Source organism: Polypterus senegalus, chromosome 1 (genome assembly GCF_016835505.1).
Source record: "Polypterus senegalus isolate Bchr_013 chromosome 1, ASM1683550v1, whole genome shotgun sequence".
NCBI classification, from domain to species: domain Eukaryota; kingdom Metazoa; phylum Chordata; class Cladistia; order Polypteriformes; family Polypteridae; genus Polypterus; species Polypterus senegalus.
In genome coordinates, this window is record NC_053154.1 from 120,005,195 (window position 1) to 120,011,194 (window position 6,000).

Here is a 6,000-nt window from a genome sequence, read left to right on the forward strand (position 1 = left end):
ATCAACTTCACAATCAGAACTAGAAAATTGTTCTCATAAATGCTATCCAGATAGGAAAACTAATTAGACACTCATGTTAGATATGTTTTTTATTTCTAGATTTCTTTGTGGCAAATATCTTGATGAGAACTCTTATGCTTATTTTTTGACTCTTTCTCAAAAGAATTTGCAAGCTTTATAGTCTCATTTGTGCCACAGTTGATTTCAAATAGTTTTAATGTAATAACTCCTATTGCAATAATTATGAAATTATTAAAGGAATTGTCATGATGTACAAATATCAGGATAACATGAAGCTACTGCAAATACACAAAGAGAATTTATTGCACCTTGCATATATGGTTTCAGTAACTAGAAGCAATGCATGCATAGGAAGTTACACATACCTGCATATCCACCTTGTTCTGAGCTGTGCTGCCTTCTGTCAATAATACACATGGATCCACCTTGTTCAGAACTTTAATTGCTACCCTCCAGTATTACCTTTATGTTCCATGAATAAATTCCTCATAACATACTTTCATTTGTTACGTAGCAAATACAATAAAAGTCATACAATTTTGCAGAGGACAGGCCCTAGAGCAAAAAAAGATTCACTGTTGTTTCACTGATGTGTATGTGTCTGACTTTTTTAAACCTGAATTTTCAAATTATACTACAATGCGTTGCTGCTCAGTTTGCTTGCCTTGTGATTCTGTTACTACCCAGCTACCCTCTGTCATTTCAAGGACAGGATTGCGACTAGCGATTTCAAAGTGTATGGTTTCAAACCTTATGACCTAGGGGTGAGCCAAAACTTTATATCACAATATAATTAAAAATGATCACAGTTTTGATATATATAATTGCATCATCTACATGCACATACTTTTCAGATTTAGTCAAGTTCAGTTGCTTTTGTTGGCCACATTTTGTAAGTTCACAGTGGGTAGTTCTATTGTGATGTTTCTTTTCATAAGAACCATTTTAATCAACTAAGGTAATTTCAAAATATCTGTACTGTATAAAATCGTAAAATAAGGAAAACTGAATAAATAAACACATATGACTTGCGCCTTTGAAGACACAGAATCTTGAAAATTATGTGCATTGTTTAAACTACTAGCTGCATTACCTGGCTTCACCCTGGCAATTTTCTAAGACAACAGACCTCAGTCATGGTGTTGTGGTATAACTGGATGTTGTCACAAACGTGCGCATGGGAGGAAGCTAAAGGGCCTGAATGAGGGTAATTCCACACCAGACCAGGGGGTGGTGGAGTGTACTGACTTTTTCTCTCTTTTCACTGCAGAACGATTACTGGAAATTTTCCTTGGTCCCAATGAACTCATTTCCAGTTCATGGTTCAAAGATGTCAGTTCTACGTTCCGAATCTAATGACATCACTTCCGGATCCAGCCCTGACAACCACACTTCCGGTTCTGGTGCCTGATGGCGTCACTTCCCATCCTCTGCTTTAAAACCGGCAACTTGGTCTCATCAAGACAGTTCTGTTTTGGTCTTGAAACTGTACACAAACATACTCTGAATTATACTCTTTGGCAGCTAGGAAAAATATGGCTGGCTGCCCCAAATCTTTTTGTGAGTCTTTTGTCTCATCTTTGACAATGTATAAGTACTAGGGGGCTCCACCCCCTTCTCGCTTCGCCCACCCCCAGGTTTGGTTTACCAGATATACAATTTAAAGAGATTGTTACTTTCATGGGAATTGTTACATATGCATTATTTTCACTTTTACTTTAAAACTTTTGTAAAAACAATACTTGTCCTTTATTTCCGGCCCTGGGCGTGGTTAAATCTCTTTCTTGCAGGACGTATAACGATGTTCGCATTGTGAAGTGGGGACGGCTGAACGCACGCTAAGGAGAAGTGGTTGGATCATCCGCTGTCTTGTTGCTGCTGGCACACTGCGTGTTCTGCTTGGCGTGCTGCACTTCAGTCATTTAAAAGCCTGTACAGCAGGTGTTCTTTTGCCACTTCGTGTCTCTGCCACTTGCGCTGTGAAGGAGGGGACGCTTAATGCATGCTAAGGAGAAGCCGTGCCCAGGTGTGGTTATATCTCTTTCTCGCAGGACGTATAACGCTGCTCACGTTGTGAAGGGAGGGGAGCTGAACGCACGCTAAGGAGAAGCGGTTGCATCATCTGCTGACTTGCTGCTGCTGGCGAGCTGTGTGTTCTGCTTGTCGCTTGTCATTGTTTTAAAAGCTGGGAGCACATGAAGTGTGTCTATCAAAAGCATTCCAACAACTGCTAGGTTAGATGTCCGTGAACTTATTTTAAAAGTTGTCTCACTACCTTGTCTTGCGGCACGTCAAATTCCCTTCTGAGAAGATCATGTCTCGTCTACCTAGTCTCCCTCCCAAGATTTTTTTTTATAATAGAGAGACTATGTAACTTGAGTACTTTTCTGTATACAATGTGTGTGTGTGTATGTGTGTTTAACCAGTGTTTAAAAAATAAATCTTGCAATGTTTTTATTTGAGGAGTTAATTATCTATGTAATGAGTATTTGGACCAGATGTAAAACTTAAAATACATTACAAAATCTTAGATGTTGGTAACATAAGATTAAGAAGTTAATAAAAAACACAACCTGATAGTTCAGTTGTACTGGTTTATAAAGGCATCAGCTGTAAGAATAAGTTCTTGCGCAGTGGCATCTCCATTCTTAAGGAAAGTACCATAATGAAGCGACCACTAAGTTTAAAGAAGCAGAATTGCAAACATCTGCTTTTCATTGTATATTCCTGAGTAATATTCAACAACAACATGTATTTCTATAGCACATTTTCATACAAACACTGTAAGCTCAAAGTGCTTTACAAAAGTAGTAAGCATTCAAACTAAAGCAAATTAAAATTAGATAAGAATAATAATACAAAAATAATACACAAAGAATAAATAATGCACACTTACATAAGACAGATGTACTGTATAATTAAGAGAAATAGAATCCTTTATAATTTTTTTTTTTGGGTCTCGAAGATAAAAGATAAGGTCAGTTGGCCAGGGCAGACAGAAAAAGTAAAAAATGTTAAAAAAAAAAACTCCAGTTATGCTGGGGAAACACAAAATCTCTAGGGATTCCAGGCCAAAATATATCATTAACACAATGAACAATTTTTCTCAGGGATGCCTCAGTATTTTTACTCCACCACAAATCAGTCATCGTTGCAGAAAGCACCACTCCTCTTGCACTTATGATTTGAAACCATACACTTACAAATCACCAGTCACAATCCTGATCACATGTACTTGCTGGATAAATTGGTAAATATGAAATGGGGAGAATTTTTTGACAAAAAAAGGGAAGGCACTTAAGAAATGGGGGCCTGGCATCTTGTGGGATGTCTTGCTCACACCATGTGGCAGCTGCTCCCCTGATGTGTTGTTAAGAGATGTGGCCTACTCTTTTGTTTTCCCCACTAAGAAAGCACAAAAGCAATATCATCATCCCTGTAACTTTCATTTTTTGGAATGAAAAGACTTTATTTTTGAAACATGTTTACAATGCATATGAGTATAATTAGACACATTTTTTTGTCTTTTTATCCCTTTCTTAATTCTGTGGAATTTTGTAATATGAGGGTCTAAGCTTTTTTCAGGTTGACAATCTTAGGGACAGTGTAGAGAAGCAAAGTTCTGCTAATCATCAATAATGCCTTCTTTTATTCAGGACCGAGTCTGTTATTGCTTTCAATACTGTATCTCTCAGTGACACACTGCCACTGTTTAGGCATGTGATTTGTTTATGGCCCCAATGAGTGGGAATGATTTTATCGGAAGCGGCGATGAAGATTTTCTTCACAGGAAGTGCAGTGGTGGTGCTGAACACCCCGAGATTCAGCCGTTCTTTCCTTCCAGAAGAAACAGTTTATTGGTCTGTGAAAAAAGTAAGACATTTTTTCACTAGAAAGATATACATGAAAAATAGAATTTCCTAATGTTTTGAAGTCTACAGTCTTATGTTATTAGGAAATATTACATTAGAAGCATAAGAGATGAAAAGTATAAGTAAGCTTTTGACTTGTTTAATAATGGACCTTTTAGCACAACATATGTAGTTTGTCAATTCACATTCACCTAATACTTTCAGGCTGAGATGCTACTTTCCTCTTAAAATCAAACAGTGTGCTCCATGAATCTACAGTTTTACGGTTAAATATTTTCAAGCTTAGATTCAAAATTAACTCTTGACTAGCTTCTACCTACACCTTGAGTACAAAGTTTAAGATAACTTATTGCAAAACCTGACCTATTTACTTAAAAACTGAAACTTTTTTTGTTTTTTACAAGTTCATAATTAAATGTTTAACCTGCTAACAAAACCTGTGTTTGTTTTAAGTGTATAGAGAAATTAGGAAACCTTTTATTTTTATTTGAAATTGCTGTTAGGTCAGTATCTATTTTTTCACAACAAAATTATGAATTTGGTTAAACTAAAATGTTTTGGCTTCTTCAGTCTATCCTAGCTTGTACTTGTAACTGTCAGAAATAAATAATACTATAGTAATTTGCAGATCTATTATTCTTAATGTGAAAGCCCAAATGGAACACAGTATGTACACATTAGTGCACAATCCTGAATTAGAAAATATTTAATTTTATCCAAGAAATATGGGAATTTGTCTTTTGGCTTCAATTTGGTTTTACATTACAGTATATCGTAACGTCAAGCTAGAATACAAAGAAATCAAAGACTCATAAATTGGGGTAAGTAATTATTATTAAGCATTAACTTCCTAGACTTCTGTTACGCAAGTACATAATTTAAAGTGAAGTCTTATTAGCCTTTCTAATGACTTCTGTAACTGCCTGTTAGAAAAGCATGATGAGGCCTTTGGGACTATCAAGTCTCTGACAGTAGCTCCAAACTATGAGTAAGAATTTCCCTTTGTATGTGTAAGTCTTTATTTGCTATATGTTGGTTCAAATCTTAATTACGCTGAGGTCTTTGTGTAATGAATTTGCATAGTTTAGTGCATCAGATAACTTCTGCACAATCAATTTTTATCTGATATAGTTATTTCAGAAAAGAAGATTTTTTTTCCTTTTCATTTTCTGTGTTTTAACAGATTTTGTAGCCCTCTCTATTTAATGCCCACATGCAGACTGATGTTTCAGACTGTAAATAATTTCTGTTCAATTAATACTATGCATTTTTTTTAACCGAATATCATTATCATTTTGTCATGTTCCACTATTTTAAATATTTTGTAAACCCAAATAATCCAATTTTGAGATTGCAAGCAGCTAGAGCAGCATTGCAGTACTGAGCACAACACTGGATGGGTGACCAGTGCTTTGAAGGACATGCTCGCTCATAATTGATCAGTTTGAAATGAGCAGTTACATAAATATTCGGGAATATAAAATGAAAACTGGACTATCTGGAAGAAACCTCATAGAGACGAAATGCAGACAGTGATTTTGGGTGCTGTTTCCATTTCTGAAACTGTAAGATAAAGTGATAAACAAATGCATCACCATGCATCCATTCATGTTTTTAAGATAATTATTTACATTATTATATAGTAAATAATTCAAACTGTTAAACTTAACTCTGAATGTCCTTTCCTTCCGCTATTATCTAATTTGACTAGGCTTCAAATAATTCATGCATATACTTTTCCAGTACATATAACATCAATGTCAGTCTGCTTTAAATGCAGCACAAATCATAGGTATTGGTCCATTTGTTCCCAGTACCTCAGGAATTTATGACTTATTAATATAAAACAACTGTAATTTTGAACTACGTATTTTACATTGAGATTTCTACTTTAATTTTCAATCATTTGGAACACTGAAGACAGAAGACCACTTTTTCTCTCTCTCAAAAACCTTGTTGCTCTTAATATTCTTTACCTGTGTCATTAAGTGCAAAGTGGACAGTGACAACTGGATTAATTCCAGTACTGATCTGAGTTGTATTCATACAGAATGCTTGTGATGCCTGATGCCCATCACCGCCCACATGCCTCCAACCCTTAGGCATC